The sequence below is a fragment of the Chenopodium quinoa genome, unplaced genomic scaffold, assembly GCF_001683475.1.
Source record: "Chenopodium quinoa cultivar QQ74 unplaced genomic scaffold, ASM168347v1, whole genome shotgun sequence".
Taxonomy (NCBI): domain Eukaryota; kingdom Viridiplantae; phylum Streptophyta; class Magnoliopsida; order Caryophyllales; family Amaranthaceae; genus Chenopodium; species Chenopodium quinoa.
This window is the reverse complement of record NW_018745170.1, coordinates 5,238,200-5,250,822: the sequence shown is the minus strand read 5'-3', so window position 1 is coordinate 5,250,822 and position 12,623 is coordinate 5,238,200.

Genomic DNA, 12,623 nt, shown 5'->3' with positions numbered 1-12,623 from the left:
CCGCTGATGCCGGGTATGCGGAGGAGTTCGATCACGAGGTGGTGGCATATTTTGTGCCCTCATCGCCTCCATGAGCACTGCCAGCGCTCTTGCCACCTCCTTCGAGCTGGGCCCCGTCAAAGGGGTCCTCGGCCGAGTATGGGAATGAGGGCGCACAGTCGATGGTTGGCTTTGGGGCACTGAATGTGTCCTATGATCGGACTCACCCCTGCTAGACCGAGAGTGACTCGGCCTATGATGAGAGTCATGAATTACGGGAGAAAGGGAATACTCCCTGTATGATCCTCCCCCCGAGCTGGCACCCTTGGGAGAGTTCCGGTCCGGCGAGGGTGATGGTGTAGGGGTTTTAGGCTTTTCTCCCGCTCCTTGACGGAGGCCTTTGCTCTTGCGGTTCTTAGCCATTGCTACTAAGATAATTGCAAGATGATCTTGGTTAGAAATTTGGCTTAAAGATTTTTGAAAGTCTTCCCCACAGACGGCGCCAAATTGTTTCGGGTGAAAACAATGGGACCTTGCCGAAGGTCCGATGAAGTGGTGAAGACTAGATTCGATCCAAGTAATGTTGGGCCGAAGGTTTCCTGCACGGTAAACACACGTAAACTAGCCTCGGGGGTGTTGCCGAGGAAGGCCCCTCCGATGCTAAAGTCAGTACAGTGCGTAGAAAGAGAACACTATGCAAGAGAATTAGTTGCTTGAGGCTTTGCTTGAATGAATGTACAAATGTAATACTGATGGCTTTTATACCTCTTCATACATGGAGAAGTTGGGCCTTAGCCCAATTGGCTTGCCTTGAGGACTGATCTTTGACTTTAGCACAATTGGAGGGATGAACCTTGACCTTGAGCTTTTAATTGGATCATTTAATGCCTAAACCCAATTGGACTAAATTAGACCCAAACAGTTAGTAACATGAGTCATTAACCTAATCAAAGAGACAGCTGTCTGTCATTCTTACTTATTTGTTTTGTTGAGCTTTTGACTTCATAGTATAGACAGTATAGTATGAGTACGATACACTTTGTTTGTAGCATGCATTGATAATTTGAAGCATATGATTATATTGATAAGTGCGCTGATAAGTCTTTACTCCGTATGTTACCATTTATTCTTGTAGGACCACTAGTACGTTACATGTTTTTTGTTGATCATTTTTGGTACCACTAGTACGTTACTGCACTCCTCCAGGTGCCCTCCAGGTGCAAGTGCCCCTAGATGAGAGCGTAGTTGGGCACGATAATTAAATGGTGACGGTGGAATGGGCTGGGTAGGTAGTGGACGGACCTAGTGGTGCACTGTGATATAAGGGTGTTTATTGTGGTGGTCAAAATTGGTCAAAGGTAGTCGGGTGTAGAGGAGTTTGACGGTAGGTAGAAGAAAATTATATACGGGCTCTCAAGGGATTGATTAAATGAAACTAACAAACATCATAAAGGGAATTAAGGTACTGCATAGTTGATCGGATGATTCTACGATAGTCATCTTTTTATTAATTTTTTATTAGCTGATTTAGATTTATTTTTTAATGTCAAAATTAATTATAAATAATTCATCTAATTTTTGAAATAATTTTTTTTAATTTTTTTTTATAATTTTCCTAATTAATTTCAAAATTTTGTTTTTATTATTACTGAAATTAAAAAATAATTCATAAATTAATTTAAAAAATATAAAAAAATTAATTTAAAAAATATGAATTAACATTTATAATTAATTTTGACATAAAAAGTTAACTAAAAATTAGCCGACAATAAATTAGTATAATGATAGTCATTTTAAGGATGACTACCATAAAATTTTCAGTAGTTAATCACTTTTTCCGTGAAAAATTTTACAGTAGTCGTTTGAAATATGACTACCATAATATTTTAATGATATATAGTTTATAATTGACATATTTTTTCCAAGTAATTAATTATATTACTTTTTTAATGGTATTAAATATTATTATCAACATTTTTTTGATTTATCAAATTTTTAATTTCATTTATGTAATTTTTATTCTTATTTTATAGTTTCTCAAAATATATTTATTTTATGTTGGATTAAAATTTCAAAATTTATATTTACATTGTATATATTATAAGACTAATTTTGGCCATTTTATAACATAAAAAAAATGAACCGATCATATTACATATTATTAAAATAAATATATTCATCATTTTTCAAATGAATGTTGTAAAATCATTGTTTGGTAAAAAAAAAGGATGTTTTTCGTGACTTACCCGAGTTGCAATATGAAGTAAACATTGATAACTTTTTCTTTTAGGGAATCCCAAGCAAGTACAATTATGTATAATTTGTATTAAATGGATTAAAATAAGTATTATAATTTGTATTATAATTAATGTCCATTCACGTTAAAAATGAAAATTGATTAAAATAAGCATTATAATTTGTATTAAATTTTAACAATTATGTATATAAGTGGGTACCCGAAATCGGTACCCGGTGGGTCCAATTCCTTTTCCTAAGTTTTAGGATCCGGTTGAAGTGGTTCAAATTCCAATTTCGGATTTTAGGACCCGGTCTTAACCAATTCCAGGTCCGGTTTCTAAAATTTTGATCGGGTACCCGATTTGCTCACCCCTAGTTAATATCAGATATTGAAATATTGGTATCAAGTATTAATAACAGATTTAAAATTAGAATGTCTGAATGTCAATCTGATATAAAAATATCTAAATCTAATATGAAAAAAATCAAAATCTGATATACAAAAATCAAAATATAATACAAAAAATTAAAATCAGATATAAATAAGACAAAATTTGATATATAAATGTCAAAATTTAATATACAAAATTCAAAATCTAATGTACAAAAGTTAAAATATGGTGTTATTAGAAACTGAACTTCCGGTCTCACACAAAACTTTTTGAATTGTAAATGGCTTCAAAAATCAATATACAGTAATTATTTGGAGTACATAACCTTCAGTCTTTTTCTTGACAGCTTGCATCATCTAGCAAAATTTTGGAATCAATTTTTTGACCCAACCCAACAGCACCATCAGCAAGACAGCAACAATATTAACAATCAAATTTGCCTACGAAGTACTAGGACAAAGTATTAATATGACACTATATCATGATTCATGGATGATTATTGATTGGCCAATCAAAGAAAATATAATTATTGGTTGACCAAAACGTAACCATAAAGATATTACACCATACAAGTATAATTCAAATACTCTTTCTATTTTGTAATAATCTCAACACTTAGTGTTGCATAAAGTATAAGGTAAATCATAAATTGGGGACAAAAGGGTGAATTTTATAATACGTAGTATAAAGTATAGTTAGTGGGATATATTTCATTGTTATGAGAGAGAAATAATAATAAAAAAAATTAGTGTAAGTGGGATTGGTTGGACAGAGAAATAATATGAAGTAAAATAGTAGTGAGTCCTTACTAAATAAGGAAGTGTTGCAATTATTATGAAACGGACGTAAAACGAAAGTGTTGCGATTATTACGAAACGGAGGGAGTACAATTATTTTTTTTGTTCTACCCATATATATTCAATATTCATGGGAGTATTGTTGAAATATGCCTTGAATTTGATTTAGGAGCAGCAAGCTATAGCTCATGAGGTAGCTCGATCAATAGTTTAGAAGCAATTTGGAGTTGTGACGAATATGGAGCTATAGCTCCTATGCGAGTGAGCTATAGCTCATGAGGATAGTAGATGCGCAAGGAGTAAGCAAGAGCTCGCTCGATAGCTCACGGAGGACCAAAGGTGCGCTAGGGGTGAGCGAGAGTTTGCTCGACGGTGAGCGATAGCTCTGCTATGGGTCGAGCGAGAGCTCGATTATCAATTTGCACGTGGTGGAGCCCACACAACACCTTAGGGTTGCACGAGTCTTTTAATGTATCTATCTATCTTATTTGGGATAGCTATAAATAAACCTAATTAAGGTTTATTCATAGTTTAGTCTGGTGAGACATTATCAATATGTGATATGGAATTCCTCAAGTTAATAATTAAAGCTTTTTTCTCACCTGCTTGTGGACGTAGCCAACGCATTGATGGTGAACCATGTAATATGTGTGTTATTTATTTATTTATTTTGCATTCGTTTATTTGTTCTTTCACACATCCATTATAACAAATTGGTATCAAAAGCAAAGGTTCAATCTGAGTGGGAGAGATGTCTGGGATGAATATGAAAATTGATAAATTCACTAGTAAGAACAATTTTAGTCTATGGCAGATCAAGATGCTTAGATGCAGGCATTATTAAAGCAACAAGGGTTGTGGGCTAAAGGTTTTATGACTTCGTCAAGTGCAATTACTAGATATATATATATATATATATATATATATATATATATATATATATATATATATATATATATATATATGGATCAAATTATGGAGATAATTAAGTTCATTCATTGGGTCGTCGTTTTATCATAGCTAGAGGTACTAACGATCTTTGGGCTAGTAAAATAGGCCAAAGCCCAATTGAACGGATCTTATAAGGTCATACAAAGGGGCTAGATTGAGCGTAAGAGGAAGATGTCCATGATGGGATTTCTCCCTATAGGTGGCCGGCCATATGGATAGCATTGGAGGGTTTCGGGCTTTCTAACCTAGTCTAATTATAATTTGATTATAAATAGACTAGGTGCTTAGGGTTTTACATAACACAGTTTATGGTTAATTAAACCCGAGTTAGCAATCACGAAACCTAGCCCTCTTAAACTCCCTCTCTCACGTCTCTCTCTCCTCCTTGCGCTGGTGGTTGTGCACGATGGTGGTGGTGGTTCGTGGTGGTGGCCAGTTGTCCAAAAAGGTGGTGATCGTGGTAAATTCCTCCTTCATCCGACCAATATAGCATTGGTGGACGGCTCATTTGAATCCCGTGTACCAAGTAGAGGAGCAACGCTTGGGGCTCTATTCTCTCCCTATTTGACAATCAATCGCAACGTGAAAATCACGCTTCAAAGGCATAATTATGTCACTACTAGAAAACAGGCCATTTCCGACGGAATTTTTCCGTTGGAATCACCCTGAATTCCGTCGGAACTGGTTGTCGGAAAACCTTTTGTAGGAAAAACGACCTTTTTGACGGAATTTCCATCGGAACAGTTTTTCCGACGGAATTTCCGTCGGAACAGTTTTTCCGACGGAATTTTTTCGTCGGAAGAGGTTTTCACCGGAAAGTCCGTCGGAATTTTCCGACGGAATACAAATCCGTCGGAAAATTCCGACGAAAATTCAGTCAGAAATTGCTGCAAAAAAAAAATAAAATAAAAACCCAGCCCCAACCACCCTAACCCACCCTGTCGAGCCACCAGTTCCCCACCTAACCAACCCCCTAACCTACTCAGACCCCCCTCCCCCACACACTAACCACCACGCCTAACCACCTGTAACCCACCCACACCAGACACCCCACCCCACACCACCCATACCCAGACCCCCTATCACCCAGACCACAAAACCCCGTAACCAACCCAGAACCACCAAAAAAACCTCGTAACCAACCCATAACCACCACAAAAACCCCGTATCCCACCTTGATCCACCACCAAACATTAACCCCAACTTCCTAAACAACCACCGACACCAACCTTAAACCCCTATACCACCTTCACACACCACCACCGACACCACCACACCAAAAACTCAAAAACTCGATAAATAACCCCAAAAAAACTAAAATTAGCCCAAAAATATGAAAATTAACAGAACAAAATCGACAACCACAAAAAAAAAATCAAAACAGAATTTCATAGAAAAATTAAAAAAAAAAATGATAATTAGACAACAAAAATTAAACGAAATATATAAATATACAATTATCTAATGAAATTTATAAATTAACATTACAATTACATAAAAAATGAATTAGATCTACAATTAGCCCAAAAATTAAAAAATTAACGGTGGTTTCGGTTTATTGTTGTTGCGCCGTTGTTCGATGTTGCACCGTTGTTGTTGGTGCTGATGTTGGTGGTTGACGTTGGTGGTTGACATTGTTGTTGGTGCTGATGTTGCGGTGGTTGACGTTGGTGGCTACGCTTGAGAAACAGAGAGGAGAGTGAAAGGGGAGAAGAAATCGAAGAGGAGTGAAAGGGAGAAGAAAACGAAGGGGAGAGTGAAAGGATTCCGAAGAGAACATGAAAGGAGAGAGTGAGACTAAGAAGAGGAGAGGGAAATGGAGGAGAAGAGAAGAGCAACAGGGAGGAGAGGAGTGAGAAGTCTGAGAGGAGAGGAGAGAGAAAGGGAAGAGAAGAAGAGAGAGTGGGAATAAGGGAGTTGTGGCTGAGGGGGAAATAAGGGGAAAATAGGGTTATGCTTTTTTTTTTTTTATTATTATTATTTTTTAATAGTTCCAACGGAAATTCCGTCGGAATTTTCCGACGGAACTAAATTCTTTCGGAAATTTAGATTTCCGACTGAAAAAATCCGTCGGAACTTTCCGATGGAATTAAAATCCGTCGGAAATTACTTATTTTCAGACGGATTTTTATTTCCGTCGGAACTTATTTGAATTCGTCGGAAATTCCGACGAAATTTAATTTCGTCCGAAATTCCGACGAAATTTAATTTCGTCCGAAATTCCGACGAAATTTAATTTCGTCCGAAATTCCGACGAAATTTAATTTCGTCGGAAATTTCGGTTTTTCCGACGGAAATACGTGTCCGTCGAAACGTTTCCGTCGGAAATCGACTTTTTTCTAGTAGTGTGTGATTCTTGTGTGTTATGCATGTGCTCCTGTTTTAGGTGCGTAGTTCATGAAATTCCGCTTAGAGTAACTAAATCCCTACAAGGGTATCAGAGCTAGGTTCTTGCATGAACATATTTCATCATAATAATACAATTATTTTGAGATCCATGTCCATAATTTTATAATCAATTAAAAAGGAGAATTAATTTAATTATGAGTCAATTATTATTTTAAATGTGATTTAAAGTTTAAAATTGATTAAATGTGATTTAATATTACTCAAATTACTCTAGGAAGGACCGAAAATTTTCCCTAAATTGTTTTAAACTTTCGAACCCCTAACCCTAATTTTCAAATTTTTCAAAACTCTAGCCCTAAATTTTGATTTTGTGCTTGTGTTTTGGTTAAAATTCGATTTGATTCATGTTTCATAATTTTAATTGGGTTGAATTATACATAAAAATGTTTTGTGTATGATCAACAATTTAATTTTAAGAGTCAGAATTAAATTAGAATTAATTTTATGATGAATCCTAATTTAAAATTGAATTGGGATTCAATTTTAATTCTTGGACTGATTTAATTGAATTTTTACAAAAGTTGTTTTAATTAAATTAAAAACATTAAATCACATACCAAATTAAATAAGATTTATCTTTCCAGATTAAATCTGATTTGATTCTATCTCATACCAAATTTAAAATATATGATATTTTATAGATGAAAATGAATAATATACGACGTTATCTAGTTACGAATTTAAAATATGAGATATTTTTGGAATTGCGTTGCTTTAATTAAGAATATTCGATATTTTAGTTTGGGCATGCATATTGAGTGATTTTATTATGTGACAATTTTATAATATATGAAATTATTATGCTATATTTAGACTAGTTTGACCCATAGATTCTAAATGCGATCCGGGCATCGTGATGCATTTTTGTAATCTAAATACGATCTGCGTACTGTTAAGTATTTTTGTAACCTTTTATTTAAGCAGTAAATAGATAGTTATTTAAATAGTTTAGGCCAGAGAAGCCCATAAAGTGAAGGCCCAAAGGAGTAAGATGGATGGATATCCATGATGGTTCAAGTAGGAGCATTTCAAGTCTAGTTTCTTAAGACTAAGGGGCCATACTATGTCATGCTTTATTTTATGCATTAGTAGATTATGCATGCTAGGTTTATTTATGTTGATGATGATGCGCTAGAGTTCACTAAATTAATCACAACATGATAAATCTAGGTCCCGGTATTATTGAGATTACTTTCCCAATTAAAAACCCAACAACCTTTTGATCATTAATGATGGGTCATGCCAAAGTTGGGCGTCATTTTTTATCTTAGGTTACTTAGGGTAAATCAAGTTTTACAATTTTCATTGGTTGTACTCAACAAGATTGCCTAAAGAGTTTAGAATCTTGAAGCAAAGGGTAATAATTGAACATGAGATGGTTAATTATTCAACCAAGAGTTGCAATTAGTAAAGAGTTTACTTACCTTGAAAATGTAATGGTTGATGGCAGGGCCGAATTCCGGTCAATTATTACTCAAATAAAGGATCTTGGAATCACTTAATTCAATTGGGACAATTTAACATTGAATAAAGTCTTTAAAGAAACCTATTTAATTTATTTATGGTGCTTTAATGTTTATTAAACATAACTATTGAACTTTTCCTTATTCAGTCGTAGATGGGTAGCTGTAACAATGACAACAGTTTTATTTACAATCTTCGACCTTTCTTTGAGAAGGGTAGGTTGACAGGAGACAAGTTTTCCAACTAGGAAAGAATGCTCAGACTTGTTCTAAAATCTGAAGGTAGGGAGTGTTTCGGGGTCTTTTGATGTGTCCTGCGGGAGGGTTACAACTCTAAGACTACATCTTCGGGTGTTGTACCTGCAACAAACGGAAGCTCCGGTTTTTCGGAGTTCCGCCTCCGACGATCATGTTAGTAACTGTCGAAGTTGAGTAAAATGCGGAAAGTAAAGTAGATCTTGTCGGATCCCGAGATCAGGTGATTTCTATGTTGTAAGAGAATAATGTAATAATTGTAAGATGTAAAAAGTGTCCCTCCTAAGGTAATAAATGTCCCTATTTATAAGGTATGAGAGTGTGTGCCCTTACCTTAAGTCATTTAACCTAGGTAATTAGGTTGCGCCGTTTTTACGGCACCTCGGGATTTGAGCCCATGAAGGCCGCCATTTCCCTATTGATGGATGTAACACGTGCCTTATCCTGATTGGCCCATTTTGGGTGTTACCTAGGGTGACACCTGTCACGACCTGATTGGTCCACGTGTTTAGGGTATTTTTACACTAAACATTTTCCCCTCATAGGTGTGACGTGGTAGGCCACGTGGCCCATGTGACACTTGTCAGGCATGCATAGGTGACGGTTAATTTAACCGTTTCACCTTCCTGGGGAAATTACAGGGATGCCCCTGAATTTACCCCTATATAAATAGTTTTTTACCCCTCCCCATTTTCGCACTTTTATTAAAAATCTTAGAGAGAGATTTTGCGATTTTTTAGAGAAAATTATTGTTTCCGCTTGTGTCCAGTACGCCTGTATCACAATCGTCTCACAAACTTCAGCTGTTTCAATTGTTCCTTTTCTTTTCCAAGGTAACCGCCTGTTTCTCTCCTCTTCCTTGCTTTATTTACCACATGTGTTTGCTTTTCTTTTTTCTTTTCAAAAATGGTTTCACAAACACACACGGCACGGCCTAAGTTAACTGTCAGTTGGTCACCTGGTGCGGCTGAATCTAGGACTAGGAGTGTCGTCTGCCCCTACTTGGACTCTCCTCTATGAACATCCCAGAATCCGGATGTCTCTGTGTCTGTGCAGGACACTATGGCTCAAAATAAAAGGATGGCTAAGGGCCCCATAGATAGTGACGACGGAGACGGCACCATTGCAATACCAAGGAATGCAGTTTCTGATTACCCACCCGGCCCTCCAAGCACGTCGAGTGACTCTATTTTAGATGGGTCAGAAGAAGGGTCCGGAGGTAGTGCATCTCGCTCTGTATAAGGGTCCCTTCGCTCAGGAAGCGAAGAGAGTGCATCCGGCCCTGAGCATGGTTCAGTTCGGCCGGATGAGGAGTCAGACGGTTCTAAGGTTGTGTCAGAGCCGTTTATATCGACTGAAGAGGCCGACTCTAAAGAGAGAGGAGAAGGAGAGACCTCCACCTCGAATAAGGGAGAGTTTGCGCTTACTATCACCACAATTCTGCACACACACATAAATACATGCTCTAAAAGATGGACAAATTCAAGGCCCCCCATGTAATGGGAGGCGGCTATGAGATGCATGTGCCGGATCTGGGTGACATAGTCGTCTGGCCGCATGGGTCCAACTACGGGGAAAAATGCTTCGATTGTTACGAAGCGTCCATACAAGCGGACCTTAGATTCCCTCTCCATCCGGCCGTGGAGAAGATTCTGGACAGATACCGCCTGGGTATCTGGCAACTTGCCCCCAATGCTAGGCTGAATATACTGGGGTATGTTGCCGCATATGAAATGCTCGAGGTAGAGCCTGGCTTCGAGGCCTTTGCCAAAATGCACTGCCTCAGCAAGGCTCCAAAGGTAGGCGACTAGTACACCTTGACTACTTACAAGGGGTACAAGATGACTGTCTGCAAGGAGTCTAAGTGGAAGGATTGGCGAAACAAGTTCGTCATAATTTCTTCGCCGCATGCCAAGAGGACTCATAAGTACAACTCTTGGAATTAAAACCCTTATCTTTTAGGACAGAAGGCACCTCTGCGGCCTGTCCCTGATGAGGCTTGGGACCAGATACTCACACTCGGCCTTTTCAAAGTTAGCACCAAAAACCGAGGGGGACAAAAAGGATAATCCCCAACAGTTACATCCCAAGATTTGAGTGGCTGCCAGAAGACACTTTTTTGGCTGCCTGTGGCCTTAGTATTGAGCTTAGTAGAGGTAGTTGGCCGGATGTGCAATTTTAACTTGACAAATTTGTCTAAGTGTCGTGTGTGTGTGTTTTCTGGTTTGCTAACATCCGACTATTCTGTGCAGACGAGGCAATGGAGCAAGTGGCGAAGAACAAGAAACCCTCCAGCTCTGCGGCCGCCTACCGCATGATTAACAAGCGGAAGGCGAAGGAATTCAAGAGAGATCAGTTGGACCATGTAAAACCTCAACCCTTCAATTGCTTTGGTTTAGTATACAAACGACTTATACCTCCTGGCACTAACATGTCTTGACTTTAATTTTGCAGGAGGGGCCAATCAAACAGCCTGTGCCTCCTCCCTCTACCCAGAAGCAGCACAAGCATCCGACAGCTGATGAACGGATGCCCTCTAAGTCTAGAAAGACTGTTGCTGGGCAGACGCCTTCGTCCGTCAAAACTAGGGATGACTCTCACCCCACCACAGCAGGCAGATCTCCCGCCTCCCTAGAAACTCTATCGTCAAGTGCAATTACTATATATATATATATGAATCAAATTATGGAGATAATTAAGTTCGTTCATTTGGGTCGTCGTTTTATCATAGCTAGAGGTACTAACGATATTAGGGCTAGTAAAATAGGCTAAAGCCTAATTGAACAGATCATATAAGGTCACACAAAGGGGCTATATTGAGCATAAGAAGAAGAGGCCCATGATGGGCCTTCTCCTTCTAGGTGGCCGGCCACATGGGTAGCATTGGAGGGTTTCGGGCTTTCTAACCTAGTCTAATTATAATATGATTATAAATAGACTAGGTGCCTGGGGTTTTACATAACACAGTTTATTGTTAATCAAATATGAGTTAGCAAACACGAAACCTAGCCCTCTCAAGCTCTCTCTCTCACGTCTTTCTCTCCTCCTTGCACTGGTGGTTGTGCACGATGGTGGTGGTGGTTCGTGGTGGTGGCTGGTTGTCCAAAAAGGTGGTGATCGTGGTGAATTCCTCCTTCATCCGACCAATATAGCATTGGTGGACGGCTCATTCGAATCTTGTGGACTAAGTTGAGGAGCAATGCTTGGGGCTCTATTCTCTCCCTAATTGACAGTCAATCACAACGTGGAAATCACGCTTCAAAGGTATAATTATGTGATTCTTATGTGTTATGCATGTGATATTGATTTAGGTGCATATGAATGAGATTCATGAAATTCCATTAAGAGTACCTAAATCCCTATATGGGCATCATTGACAAAGAAGTCACCGGTTCCGAATACCGCTAAGATGACCATTCGAGAGGAGATCAAAGGCACGCATTCAATGATCATGGTGTGTCTTGTAGACAATATCATTGCCTAGGTCGTGGATGAGGATATCACATCGGCTCTGTGGTTGAAATTGGAGAGTTTCTACTTGACAAAGTCTCTAACCAACAAGTTGCTATTGAAGCAACATCTGTTCAATCTGCGATGAATTAAGGTACACCTCTTAGAGATCACCTAGATAAATTAAATACAATTTTTCTAGAATTGCATAACATTGATGTTAAGGTTGAGGATGAGGATGTTGCTTAAATTTTGCTAGTTTCTTGCGTTTATCATATGAAAATTTTGTGTAATTTTTCATAGTTGGTAAAGATATTATGTCAAAAGAAGTTAGATCATCTCTTCATACTAGTGAATTGCGCATTAAGACATCTTGTAGTACATACAATCAAGCCTTTAGATTAGTGGTCAGTGGTGGTAAGGGGCATGGAAATTCAGGGAAGAGGAAGGCTAAGAAGCCCGGAAATTCCACAGGGGGTCTTGTAATTGCTGTAAGGAGAAGGGGCATTGGAAGAAAGAATATCCTAAGAAGAAACAGTAGGATAAATCTGGCTTTGCTGCTTTAGCAGAAGAGAACTCGAATTCTGAGGATGACATTGCTTTAGTTGCAGGTGAACATACACATCATAATGATGTGTAGGTTCTCGATTCTGGGGAATTTTATCATATGTGTCCACGTAGGGAGTGGT